Source organism: Leucoraja erinacea, chromosome 10, assembly GCF_028641065.1.
Source record: "Leucoraja erinacea ecotype New England chromosome 10, Leri_hhj_1, whole genome shotgun sequence".
NCBI lineage: Eukaryota > Metazoa > Chordata > Chondrichthyes > Rajiformes > Rajidae > Leucoraja > Leucoraja erinaceus.
In genome coordinates, this window is record NC_073386.1 from 12617651 (window position 1) to 12633055 (window position 15405).

A 15405-nucleotide genomic window follows, 5' to 3' on the forward strand; every position below is an offset into this window, starting at 1 on the left:
CATCCACAAAGCATTGATTCAGTATAGCATAAGGCAGCATATAGCAGAGTGCAATGGACCAGATGGTCTTACATTTGTTTCCTGGTGTGTAGTCTGTAAACTAAGCCCAACAGGCCAGTTGCAATTGGGCAGCACAATTGACCAGTGATAAGAAAAAGGAAATCAGCCAATGGTCCTCCTCCTAAACACCATGCAGTGACCACTAGCTGGAACCTAAGCATATGCGTCTCTCTGTTATTCAATGGTCTCCCAATACTCAGTGCACTGGACCAGCCACGGCCATCTGGAGGTTCATACTCCAACACAACATGATTCACGACTTTTAAGAGGGAAGACTGGCACAATCAGAATGGATACATGCGAACGATGATACCACAATTAATTTTGAATTTGAAACATATCATTGAAGTGCTAGTTTGCATTAAAATTAATACAACTTGCCAGTTTAAAAATATTTATGACATGACATTGGGCGGCTCGGTGGCATACCAGTAGAGCTACTGCCTTACAATGCCAGGGACCCAGTTTTGATCCTGACCAATACAGAGTTTATACGATCTCCCCGTGATCTGCGTGGATTTTCTACGCGATCTTCGTTTTCCTCCTACACACCAAAGACGTACAGGTTTGTAGGTTAATTGGCTTGGCATAATTGTATATATGTAAAATTGTCCCTAGTGTGTGTAGGGTAGTGTTAATGTACGGGGATCGTTGGTCGACAATTTTGTATGATTGATCAAATGAATGACTAAGCTATTAGACTAATATATCAGAGGTGTAGGAAAGAATGGCATATGCTGGTTTAAATTGAAGATAGACACCAAATGCTGCAGTAACTCAGCGGGACAGGCAGTATCTCTGGAGAGAAGGAATGGATGATGTTTTGGGTCGAGACCTTTCTTCAAACTGAGCCTGTGACCTTGTGCCCTAACTCCACATTGGAGTTTGAGATGTACCAATGGGTCAGACTGATAAGTCTGAAGAAAGGTCTTGACCCGAAATGTCACCCATTCCTTTTCGCCAGAGATGCTGCCTGTCCCGCTGAGTTACTCCAGCATTTGTTGTTTATCGTAATGTATCAGAGGCCTAGATGAAACAATCCAGAGACCTGAATTCAAATCTCACCTTGGCAGAAACAGAATTTAAATGTAAGTACTAATCTAGACATTATAACAGATAGTCATAGCAATGAGGATCACAAAAATTATTGGATTATCATAAAACCCATCTGGTTAACTAATATTCTACAGCATTTAAGAGGCTTTTAGATAGGCACGTGGATATGTTGGGAATGAATGGGCTATGAATCGTGTAGGCAGATGAGAGTTCATCTTGGCATAAGGTTTGGCACAGACTTTGGGCCAAAGGGCCTGTTCCTCTGCTGTACAAGCAGAAAAATTGGTCTAAGTTTTCATCAATATCTGTGCTTGGAGAGTATGGGAATACGCTATCTACACTAGGCCACATAACAAGTATTGTGTCATCCATCAGCCCTGTGAACTGCAGTTTATTTTCTGACCCAAAAATGTGTGATAGGTGACTGGTGTCGCTACATATTTGTTCACTGATCATTATCACTTTGCTGTGTCCAGCAAGAAGGCCATGAAGTGTGTATATAACGCTGGAGGTGTGTTTTCTGGTTATGGTTAAATTAGCTACAATAAAATACATTAATATACATAGACACAATAGACAATAGACAATAGGTGCAGGAGTAGACCTATCGGCCCTTCGAGCCAGCACCGCCATTCAATGTGATCATGGCTGATCATCCCCAATCAGTACCCCATTCCTGCCTTCTCCCCATATCCCCTGACTCCGCTATTTTTAAGAGTCCTATCTAGCTCTCTCTTGAAAGCATCCAGAGAACCTGCCTCCACCGCCCTCTGAGGCAGAGAATTCCACAGACTCACCACTCTGTGAGAAATAGTGTTTCCTCGTCTCCGTTCTAAATGGCTTACCCCTTATTCTTAAACTGTGGCCCCTGGTTCTGGACTGCCCAACTTCGGGAACATGTTTCCTGCCTCTAGCGTGTCCAAGCCCTTAATAATCTTATATGTTTCAATGAGATTCCCTCTCATCCTTCTGAACTCCAGAGTGTACAAGCCCAGCTGCTCCATTCTCTCAGCATATGACAGTTCCACCATCCCGGGAATTAACCTTGTAAACCTACGTTGCACTCCCTCAATAGCAAGAATGTTCTTCCTCAAATTAGGGGACCAAAACTGCACACAATACTCCAGGTGTGGTCTCACTACGGCTCTGTAAAACTGCAGAAGCTCTTTGCTCCTATATTCGATTCCTCTTGTTATAAAGGCCAACATGCCATTCGCTTACTTCACTGCCTGCTGTACCTGCATGTTTACTTTCATAGACTGATGTACAAGGACCCCCAGATCCCGTTGTGCTTCCCCTTTTCCCAACGTGCAATGTGTAAGAAGGAACTGCAGATGCTGATTTAAACTGAAGATAGACATAAAAAGCTGGAGTTAACTCAGCGGAACAGGCAGCATCTCTGGAGAGAAGGAATGGGTGACATTTTGGGTTGAGACCCATGTTCAGACTGGTTAGGGATAAGGAAAACGAGAGATATAGATGGTGATGTGGAGAGATAAAAATAATGAATGAAAGATATGCAGAAATTTGATAATGATAAAGGAAACAGGCCATTGCAAGCTGTTTATAGGGTGAAAATGAGAAGCTAGTGCGACTTGGGCGGTGGGGAAGGGATAGAGAGAGAGAGAGGGAATACCGAGGCTACCCGGTGAAGAAAATGAATATTCATACCACTGAGCTGCAAGCTGACCAAGTGAAATATGAGATGCTGTTCCTCCAATTTGTGTTTAGCCTCACTCTGACAATGGTGGAGGCCTAGGACAGAGAGGTCAGTGTGGGAATGGGAAGGAGAATAAAAAGTGTTCCACCCAGACTTCCTTTGATCTCGCCGATGTATAAGAGTCCACATCGTGAACAACGGATACAGTAGACCAGCTTGGAGGAGGTGCAAGTGAACCTCTGCCTAACCTGAAAGGACTGTCGGGGTCCCTGGACAGAGTCGAGGGAGGAGTATAGGGCCAGGTGTTGCATCTTCTGCAGTTGCAGGGGAAGGTACCTGGGGAGGGGGTGGTTTGGGTGGGAAGCGATGAGTTAATCTGGGAGTTGCGGAGAGAACGGTCTCAGCGGAAGGCGACAAAATTGTCTATATTTTTATAATGCAGCTGCATTGTAATTACATTGTATTGTGATGAACTAAATCCTTTTCAGCAGCCGTCTATTAACATGGACAGAATATTAAACAAGGATTTTAAAACCATTTCATTTTTATTTTTAACTTGGATGGAGAAAACAAGAGCTTGAATTTTGAATCACTCTGTTTGGTCACAGCATTATTGTAACGGCTGCCTTGAATCCTTTCAGAAATCATATGCAAAGATGGAGAGTTATTGTCACATACGTTGGTTGGGGCTCATGTTATCGACCTCCGCCGTGCTGAGCCCTGTCAACTGACCTCAGTCAGGTGAACGTCAACAAACAGAGACAGCAGCAGCGCCGCAGCTTGGCGCCAACCCGGAGCATGCGCCCTTTTTAGGGCGGGCGCCTACGGATGTTGAACCGGATGGCATCGCCCTGCTGCGGACTTCTGCTGCCTCAAACGCTATAAAAATATAGAGACGCCCCACATTTGTAGTAGAACTATTGGTATTTCTAACAGTAAAAGAGGACATTAGTGCCCTTACATCCATCCCAGCAGAAGAAAAGATTTTGAAGTTAATTTCAAAATTAGTTTAATAAAAAAAACAGGAAAGCAGACTATTATCTAAATGGTTGCCGATTGGGAAAGGGGGGAGATGCGCGAGACCATGTCATGGTACACCAGTTTTGAAGGTAGGGCAGGTGCGCAGGCAGTAAAGAAAGCGGATGTATGTTAGCTTTCAGCAGGCAGTAAAGAAAGGATGGTATTTGAGCTTTATAGGATTTGAGATACCTGCAGTTGTACAGGGTCTTGGTGAGACCACACCTGGAGTATGCGTACAGTTTTGGTCTCCAAATCTGAGGAAGGACATTATTGCCATAGAGGGAGTGCAGAGACGGTTCACCAGACTGATTCCTGGGATGTCAGGACTGTCTTATGAAGAAAGACTGGATAGACTTGGTTTATACTCTCTAGAATTTAGAAGATTGAGAGGGGATGTTATAGAAACTTACAAAATTCTTAAGGGGTTGGACAGGCTAGATGCAGGAAGATTGTTCCCGATGTTAGGGAAGTCCAGGACTAGGGGTCACAGCTTAAGGATAAAGGGGAAATCCTTTAAAACCGAGATGAGGAGAACTTTTTTCACACAGAGAGTGGTGAATCTCTGGAACTCTCTGCCACAGAGGGTAGTTGACGCCAGTTCATTGGCTATATTAAAGAGGGAGTTAGATGTGGGCCTTGTGGCTAAGGGGATCAGGGGGTATGGAGAGAAGGCAGGTACGGGATACTGAGTTGGATGATCAGCCAGATCATATTGAATGGCGGTGCAGGCTCGAAGGGCCGAATGGCCTACTCCTGCACCTAATTTCTATGTTTCTATGTTTCTATGTTTCACTTTCTATTCCTTTAGGAATTCATGCTTTACCAAACCCTTTTTAAAGATGATGACGTTTTCTACCTCCTTTGCAAGTTATGAATTGCAAGCCTCAATCTTCCACTGGATGACATTGTTTTTAATCAATTCCCCTAACTTTAATTATTGATATCTCTGCGAAGTACAGCAGGTCATACAAGAGGACAAACATGAATTAGGAAGAGATGCAGATCACTAACTGAAATGTATTGCCTTGGAATGCTGTGGTGGATGTCTTTGTTGAATTACGTTGTGTATTGTGTCCTTTTTTAATTGTAACGCTGCATGGTAAATTACATTTCACTACACCTTATGGTGCATGTGACAAATAAATTTGAACTTGAACTAAGTCCCTCGAGTATGCTTTGCCGCTATACAAAATCATTGCTTGTCTTAGTTTAGTGTAGTTTAGTTTAGTTTATTGTCATGTGTTCCAAGGTACAGTGAACAGCTTTTTTGTTGCGTGCTAACCAGTCAGCGGAAAGACTATTCATGTTTACAATCGAGCCGTCCATAGTGTACAGGTACAAGATAAAGGGAATAATGTTCAACGCAAGGTAAAGTCCAGTAAAGTCAGATTAAAGATAGTCCTTTAGTCTCCAATGAGGTAGATAGAGGCTCAGCACCACTCTAGTTGTTATCTAACTGTACTCTCAATTTCACATTCCCATCTACCCATGCTAATTTTTAACTTGCTTGCTTAACAAGCATTTGTTTACTTCTGCCTTAAAAATATTCCAACTTCTCTTCCACTGCCCTTTGAAGAAGAAAATATGTCAAACAGAGAAGGAGGTTTCAACTTCTCTCAGACTTAAGTAGGGAACCTTGTATCTTTAAACAGTGAACTGTGTTTCATATTCTGCCGCAAGAGGAAATATTCTCTCCACACCCTATTGCATCCACTGGTTGTCTTTTTGATTTTTTGTTATGTTCAGAGTGTGTATTTTTTTGTTTTTTTTCTGTATTTTATGCGGGGGAAGCGGGTAGGAAAGGGGGGGAAACCGTCTTTCAGTCGCTTCCTGGCGAGGATGCGACTATTATCCGAGTCGCGTCCTCGCCCCTCGCCCCCCCCCCCCCCCGCGGCCTACCAACTGGATTGGTGTGGCCTTTCCTGCCGGGACCGGACCAGAGTTTCAGCAGCTGCGGCACTGCGCTCGATACATCGCGGAGTGGGCGAGGCCTTCCTGGGATCGCCGCTTGGAGCTCCAGAGTGTTGGGCCACTGCTCCAACATCGCGGAGATCTGGGTGCACAGCTCCCAACGCGGGCGGCGCTGACTTTAACATCGCAGAGTCCTGGGACCATTTGCCTGGGTTCGCCAGCGCGAATCTCCGCCCAGCGCGGCCTGTGGACATCGGGAGCCGCCGACTCCGGTGGCAGGTGGCCGATTCAGAGGTCCAGGCCGCTGAGGATGTTGTCCCGTTCGACGTCGGGGTTCCATCGTTCCCGGCGAGAGGGCCTGAACATCGGGCCGCCCGTAGCGGCGACTACGGGGTGCTCGGGAGGCCCCGACCACGGGTGAACATTGGGAAACATCGGCGAGGAGGTTGACTGGACTTTGGTTCCTTCCCTCACAGTGGGGAACTTTGGTGCTGCTGTGGGGATGTTTGTGTTGTGGACTTCTGTTCTGTGTTTTTGTGTTTTTGTTTTTAATTTATTTTTTGTATGACTGTAATGGAAAGAGAATTTTGTTGTCTCTTCATTGAAGGCAATGACAAATAAATTAAATCAAATCAAATCAAATCAAACAAACAAGACCCTTCATAATCAAATTTGTTTCAATCGTTCCTCTTCTAAACTCTGGTAGGTACAAGCCTGGCCTCTATAACCATCCCTCATAAGATATTTCATCCATTCTAGATATTGTTCCAAGGTATTTTCTTTGAACTGGTGACAAAATATTGACATCCTGAACAATACTGCAGTATTCCAAACATATTCTCACCATTACCCTACTTAACGGAACCATATTCACTGGAATTTAGAATGATGAGAGGTGATCTTATAGAAACATACAGTATACAATTCTGAGGGGATTGGACAGGCTTGATGCGGGAAAAAATCTTCCTGATGTTGGGGGAGTCCAGAACCAGGGGTCACAGTTGAAGAATAAGGGATAGGCCGTTTAGAACTGAGATGAGGAAAAACATTTTCACCCAGAGAGTTGTGAATCTGTGAATTCTTTGCCACAGAAGGCAGTGGAGGCCAATTCACTGGATGTATTAAAGAGAGAGTTAGATTTAGGTCTTAGAGCTAACGGAAAGGGATATGGGGAGAAAGCAGGAACGGGGTACTGATTTTGGATGATCAGCCATGATCATATTGAATGGCGGTGCTGGCTCGAAGGGCCGAATGGCCTACTCCTGCACCTATTGTCTATGTTCCTATGTTTCTATAACCTTCCTACTTTTGTATTCAATTTTCATCACAATAAATAACACTCTTTAACTTGCGTTAATTACTCATTGTACCTTTGAACCTCAATCTGAGTCCCTTATACGTTTATGCATCCTAACTGAATCTCCCCTCTACCTCCTGTTCTCCATTTTGGACAAAAGCGTGATAAATCTTCTTGATATCCTCCCTGGTGCATCACATCCCACCTGTGGTGTGTTACGCAGAACAGGACAATGTACTCTAATGGTGGCCCATCATTTGGATCTTTTGATTTTAGAATAAGCTCCCTGCTTTTATATTTCTATTTCCCCGACTACAATATTTTGTACTCTGTCCACTGCCTCAGAGCTTTAAAGCAAAATTAATTTTAAATATTATTGCGTTAAGAATTGAATTGCATGATAAAGCTTCTAGTCAAGGAATAAAGCAAAAAAAACAAGGAAAGGATATCATTTGCTTTACAACAAAGAGATTCCGCATAAAAATGGTGAATTTTTATTAGTACTATTTACTTAGCATTTACTTCCAAATGGGTCAATGATTAGATCATGGAAATGAATGTTTTTATTTGAGTGCAGTTGGTTGCTTAATTGGCAATATTTCAACACATATGGCAATCCCCATGGTTATGGGGAGAAGGCAGGAGAATGGGGTTAGGAGGGAGAGATAGATCAGCTATGGCAGAGTACACTTGATGGGCTGAATGGCCTAATGACATAGAAAACATAGAAAATAGGTGCAGGAGCAGGCCATTCGGGCCAACACCACCATTCAATATGATCATGGCTGATCGTCGAAATCATGGCTGATCATCCCTTTCTACTATCACTTATAATCTTATGATCCCTGGCAATTGTTGAAATGGGTGAGATGGAATTTATTTGCTTCTCAAAACAATAGGGCCGAGCAGATTCTGAGAGATTGTGTAGAATGGGCAATATAAGGTTAGGTTCATTCCCATTGAAGCTTGTGTGAAATCTCCATCAACATTGCTCTTAACCACATTGGTTTGAAATGGCAGAGACATTATCCCGTGGATCACACTCTGCACCATCCTTAGGTGACGTACAAAGTCAGTTGGTAGTTACAGAGGTGAAGCTTCTCTGCCAAATGATTAACTGCGTTCAAGTGAGAAAGATTAATTTCACTGAAAAATGACCAGTCCAGGCTTCTGTTAAATCAATGCCTGATTGTTTACAGGGATTTTGGTTGTGAATACAAAAATGTAATCATGACTCAAAATGAGACAGGTAGGTAATCTACACTTGTGGTATGGTCTTAATAATGTTATAGATCAGTACAAGGGATGTATGTGTTTCACAGCCCATTTTATTATTATCATTATTTTTTTTTTTTTAAATCAAAAATATTTATTCAAATATTAAAATAGCATTTACAATGCAATAAAACAAAACACCATCATAATACAAGACGAACAAATATGCTAAGCAACTGCTAAACAACTATATTGCAATTCTTGTCCAGGGTACATTCAACCCCCCTCAGTGCCCAGCGGTCACGGAACTCCCTCAGGGTGCCCGTAGACAGGGCGTATTCCCTTTTCACAGCCCATTGGTGGGATGCAAGTAGAAGCCTCCACGTGGCGTATTCCGGGCAATGCTGGCGACAGAAACTGTACCACAGCGACTGACTGAAGTAGCCAATTCTCCAATCACCGACCATCAACCGTCACTGACCGACTGGAAAGACGTGATATAGAAGATGGTCGGACACGAGGAAGAACAGTCCATTGGCATTGAAAACACTTGCTCATGGCTATAGAGGAAAAATAATGCTAAACACATTGGTGTTCTAATAGCAGGTACTGAACACAATAAGGGATGTATTTGTCTTGCTTTTATTTATTTTTGAATATTTTTCAGGATGTCGGAATCCTGTAGTTTCCACATAAATGTGCATGACTGAAAAAATGATTTTATATACAGGTGCACAACCTTTTATCCGAAAGCCTTGGGACCAGACACTTGTCGGATTTCGGACATTTTCGGATTTCCGAATGGAAGATTTTTAGCGTAGATTAGGTAGGTAGCGCGGGCGGCTTGAAAAGTCTGGAGCAGCTGCCTCCTCCCCGGAGACCGGGAGAATCATTGCATAAATGTTAGTCAGTTAGTTTGGAGGGATTTTATGTGGTGGTGGTGGAGTAGGGGTGAAGGGGGAAACTTTAATTCTTAGTCCCCTACCTGGTCGGCGACTCCCAACCTCGCGGAGCTGGGGGCTCCGTCCGGCCGCGGGCGGCGCCGGTTGGAGCTCCGACCCCGGCAACTCTACCCCTGGCTGCGCGGCTCCAAATCCAGCGACGCTCCGCGAACGTTGGGAGTCGGCGGCCACAGCGCTCCAGAGCTTGCCGCACGGCGACCCGGTAAGGCATTGCCCGCTCCCCGCTGGTATCCCAGCGCTGCGACGCCGCCGACTCCCGACATTCGTGGAGCTGGGGCGTCCGGCCGCGGGCCGCGCTGGATTTGGAGCGCCTCGCAGCCAGGGGTAGAGTTGCCGGGGTCGGAGCTACAACCGGCGCCGCCCGCAGCCCCACCGGCCACAGCGCTGCGGAGCTTACTGCACGGCGACCCGGTAAGGCATTGACCGCTCCCCACCTCTCCGACCAGGTAGGGGACTAAGAATTAAAGTTTACCCCTTCACCCCCCCCTTCACATAAAAGCCCTCCAAACTAACTGACTAACATTTAAGCAATGATTTACAGATGTTTAAGCGTCTCCCGGTCTCCGGGGAGGAGGCAGCCGCTGCAGTAGTACAGACCTGGGTTGACCGTGGGTCGTTTCGGGTCAAGTTTGGCGCCAAACGCGAACTTTGGTGTGCCGATGACATCCTGGAAAAAATGGCCGGTTTTCGGAGGTTTTCGGTTTCCGGAACACCGGATAAAAGGTTGTGAACCTGTAGTATAAAAAGTACAATTTTGAAATTACCAAAATCACAGCAATTTCTTTGAGTTTTGTGGCTGAAAGTACTAATGGATGATACTTAATGACCTTCACAAAGAAATGTGGTTGAAAAGAAGTACACCTTCCATTGGATTTTGCACTACTCTCATTTTATTGTGGAGCAGAATGTCAGCACAATTCATCATAGATTCTTCGAAGCTTTTAATACTCGAGACAATTCGGTCCAACAAAACTGGACAATATGTAGGGCGATTTGGCAAAATGTTGCTTGGGATGGAATGGCAGAGAAAGATAGTTTCAGCTTGTTTTCAATGGAGTGGAGGAGAATGAGGGTGAGCCTGATAGAAACATAGAAACATAGAAAATAGGTGCAGGAGTAGGCCATTCGGCCCTTCGAGCATGCACCGCCATTCAATATGATCATGGCTGATCATCCAACTCAGTATCCTGTACCTGCCTTCTCTCCATACCCCTGATCCCTTTAGCCACAAGGGCCCCATCTAACTCCCTCTTAAATATAGCCAATGAACTGGCCTCAACTACCTTCAGTGGCAGAGAATTCCAGAGATTCACCACTCTCTGTGTGAAAAATGTTTTTCTCATCACGGTCCTAAAAGATTTCCCCCTTATCCTTACACTGTGACCCCTTGTTCTGGACTTCCCCAACATCGGGAACAATCTTCCTGTATCTAGCCTGTCCAACCCCTTAAGAATTTTGTAAGTTTCTATAAGAAACTTCTATAAGATTGGGGTGTACTAAATTACGATGGGAGTGCATGGATAGGGTAGATAGCCAGAAACCTTCCCCCATTGCAGGATCATCACAGTTGTCTTTCTGCCAGGTTGTCAGAGTGTAAGTTATTGGGGCAAATCCTCCAAAATCATGGAAGAACTCGGATAAGGACTTGGACATTTTAAAAAGACAAATTTGCTGGCTGCAACGGAAAAACCCCCAATCCACAAATCTGTCTGGCCTGTGGACTTGGGCATCAAACAACTGTGCGAATTGGGGTGGACAGGAAAGGCTGAGACGGAGATAACGAGATTATCTTGGATACACAAAGGAAGGAACCAAGCCTCAGCAGACGGTGGTAAACAGGCCAGCCCAAGCTCAATCACCATCTTGGATGACCCATCCATCGAGACAATAGGAGCCCGTCCAGGCGATGGGATAACGATCAGGCTGAGGGATCATGACATCAGCAAACCCCTTATCATCGGAAGCCTATTGTTCATGCCAGATCGAAACTGGGAATCATCAAAAGAACCCTTTTATCCAGAGGACCACCTGGGGGTTTCAAAGGAAGCTCAGGTATAAAAACAGGAGTCAAGCCAGAACTTCTCTCTCTCTTTCTGCTCTGCTGGACAGCTCGTGGGCCTGTGTCGACCAACTGTAAGTACCCCAGTGACCTGGTGAAATTCCCGAAATAGGATAGCATTGTTGAGATAAAGGGGGGGGGGGGGAGTATACTTGCAGGTAAAAGTGTGTAAAGTAAGTTTTACAACGTGCCCGATAGTTTTCCGTCCATAGTCTTAGTTTAAAGCATAAGTTTAGCCACGTATTATGTAGTGTTGGTGAGATTCGATTTCTCATTGTTTAATAAAGCCTGTAAATTTTAGACTTGCTTTGAGTCCATCTTGGTTTCTGTTTTCTCTCATCAGCACACTCAGGTCAATTCAACCTTTTATCATATCCCACCATAATTCCGAGGTCTAGAACCTAGGGGAATCCCTTTTGTTGTATTCTCTCTCTTGGAAACCGCTCGAGTGGAGGGGTGGCTGTTTGACCCTCCGACAAGGGAGAGAATAACTCGGGCAGTTGGGCCCGAAGGGAAATAAAGGGAAACGCAAAACCCCTACAAGAGTCCAAATATAAACACACTCCTTACCATTTAGTTTACCCAATATTACAGAACAGCATGTTGGCTGAATGAAGCTGTGAGCTGCGATAACCATTGTAAATTCAGATGAAGTCAATTAACCACATTAATTCAGGGACCATTTCCTGCCATGAATAACCGCACCACAGTCCAGAGTAGAGTGAGAGGATTATAATTAACATGCTATCTCAAAGGTGATAACAGTTTCCTTCACCAGTAAAGGTCAATACATATCACAAGTGTAATTGAATTGCAGTGATCTTTTCCATGAGCAATCAAGCAGCTAAACATTGTTATACAGGCATAATTGGTGATTGTTTTTAAATTTTCTATCACTACTAAATTCACAACTTAGGTTTTTTGTTTAATATTGTTACGTGTACCTAGATACAGAGAAAAGCTTTGTTTTGCACACTATACAAACAGATCAGATAATGTTAAACATAAGTACAATTACTCTGTAGAAGGGTCTCAGCCTGAAACGTCACCCATTCCTTCTCTCCAGAGATGCTGCCTGTCCTGCTGAGTTATTCCAGCATTTTGGGTCTACCTTCAATTTAAACCAGCATCTGCAGTTCTTTCGTACACATAAGTACAATTTAGTCAAAATCATGTACAATAGATAGGGCAAGGGTGCAGAATATAGTTCTTAGCATTGTAGCGCATCTCAGATTCAGATTCAGATTCAATTTTAATTGTCATTGTCAGTGTACAGTACAGAGACAACGAAATGCATCTGTTCCACAGACAATGTCCACAATGAGTTAGAGGTGAATCGGCCAGTTCCCTGGCATATGGAAGGACCATTTAGGAACCTGATAACAGAGGGGAAGAAGCGGTTCCTGAGTCTGGTGGTGCGTGATTTCAAGCATCTTAGTTTTAGTTTCAGAGATGCAGCACGGAAACCAGCCCTTCAGAATCAGAATCAGAATAGTATTTTATTTGCCAAGTATGTTTTGCAACATACAAGAAATTTCATTTTTACAGAGTCCTCCCACCGAGTGTGGGTTGACCAGTGATCCCCGCAAGCTTTTCCAAAACAAATAGTCAAACTAATGCAGAATTATGAAATATGAAACTGATCATTTCATAGAAATTCAAAGGCAGACAAATAGTTTCCTGTCTGATAGTTAAAATTGTGCTGTAGCAGTGGCTGGTAATTCTATGGTTTTGTTTGATTTTACCTCCTACCAGGTTACACGCTGGGCCCAACTCAGATATGCAGTCATTAATAAAATATTGTAAATCATCTTAGTAGCATGAAAATGGAGCATAAAAAAATAATAAAAGCCTGGCATAATTAAAACTCAGTCCACTTCCGTCAGATGCCGCTTGTATTGAAACAATTCGAAAGATTTATCATGCCAAAATTTACTTCTAAGTATCCATTTCATTTGAATTACTTGATAGTTTGATCATCTTAGACTCATACCAGTTGCTTCATTCAAATCATTGCACGGATTGAATTAGCTTTGTAAAAATAAAATGGTTTTGATTCATAATTGGTTTCCTAACCAGCTGGTCATTAAATGTGCAGAACTAAGTTGGATATAAAAAGCATTGAAAGAATGTCTGTGGAAATCTCTGCCTCTGACGGCGGTGGAGGCAGGTTCCCTGGATGCTTTCAAGAGAGAGCTAGATAGGCATCTTAAAAATAGTGGAGTCAGGGGATATGGGGAGAAGGCAGGAAAGGGGTACTGATTGGGGATGATCAGCCATGATCACATTGAATGGCGGTGCTGGCTCGAAGGGTTGAATAGCCTACTCCTATTGTCTATTGTCTATTGTCTAATCACATTCGGAAGCAACAACAAGATCGTCCCGTAAATCTTGAGGCCCCCCGACCGCGGGAGAACAAAGTAGGGAAGAGATTGAACTTTTTATCGCCTTCCATCACAGTGAGGAATGTGGAGGAGTCACTGTGGTGGATGTTTAGGTTAAAATGTATTTTGTGTGTTCTGATGCTTTTTATTTGTATGACACTGGGCAAATGAAATTCCTCGAATGTTGCAAAACATATTTGGCTGATAAAGAATTATTGTACTGTATTGTATTGTAATGAGAGGAGGTCACCAATGGGTGGTGGTGGGAGAGAATGGTTGAGAATAGATTCACGGGTAATGTAAAAGGCAACGTTTCTGTATAGACAAGAAACAAGGTTGTAAGTTAATTGGCTTCTGTAAACGGCGTGTTGGATGCGGAAGTGGAATAACATAGAATCAGTGTACGGATGATTGACGCTCAGTGTAGACTCGGTAGGCTGAAGGGCCTGTTTCCACGGTGTATCTTTAAACTAAATTAATACAAATCAAATGCAGTCATTGATCTTAAAATATTCTTCATGCTCTATAATTCAATTAACCTGAAGAAAGGTCCCAACCCAAAAAGTCATCCATCTATTTCCTCCACAGAGCGGTTTTCTTCCACACTCCAAGGACATACAAGTTTGTAGGTTAATTGGCTTCAGCAAAATTACAAATTGTCCCTAGTGTGCAGGACAGTGATAATGTTTGGGGATCGCTGGTCGGCACGGACTCGATGGGCCGAAGTGCTGTATCTCTAACATCTAAAGTCAGGTCAACGAACATTCATTACTTCGGACAAAAGATCTTCGATCTGTAATGTTAACCCTGCACCTCTTTCCACAAACTCTAAAGTAAGTAACATTGCCACCAGTCCTACCCTAACTTGATCAGCATGATGGGGTCACACACTAATATTAATATACAATATATTTAATAAAAATGAAACCAGGCGACAAAATGGAGGAATTTGGCAGCAGTACATTTATAAAGCAGAGGTGGGTAAAGACATTTGAATTGTTTTAATTTGAATTAAGGATGCCAATGTCCTCATTTATACTCTAGACTTTTCCTAATTGGAGAAAAAGATTGATGCTAGACATAATGTAAATCACCCATTAAACTGTGTGACGTGCAGGCATGCCTCAAGGGGACAATGATGAAATAATTCATAAAATATTGCAATGTTCATCATCAAGGTCTTCCAAGGAAAAAACAAATCAATTCCGGTAGTGTTCTAAGAGTACAGCAAATATAGAACTGCCAGTATGAGTCAGAATAATTATAGCTTTCCTCAAGGATTTCAAATGCGCAATGCCCCACAGTGTGTCTTGAAACTTTAACAAACCACAGCAATTCAATAAAGGAGGATTTTTTTTCACATTTTTTCTTGGTGTTGGTTGATCAATGCAGCGAAACTTTGAAAGTAACCAGGGTATCTTGGTTGGACAAGTCAGTGGGTCAGGCAGCATCTCAGGAGAACATAGATAGGTGACTTTCTTGGTCAGGACTTTGCTTCAGACTGATGGTGAGAAGAGGTGGGAAAGAGAGCTGGAAGAGAGGAGGGTCTGAAGAAGAGTCTCAACCCAAAACATCACCTATTCCTTTTCTCCAGAGATGCTGCCTGACTCCAGCATGCTGTGCCTATCTTCATAGCAAAAGGATTTGAGTATAGGAGCAGGGAGGTTCTACTGCAGTTGTACAGGGTTTTGGTGAGACCACACCTAGAGTATTGTGTACAGTTTTGGTCTCCTAATCTGAGGAAAGATATTCTTGCCATAGAGGGAGTACAGAGAAGGTTT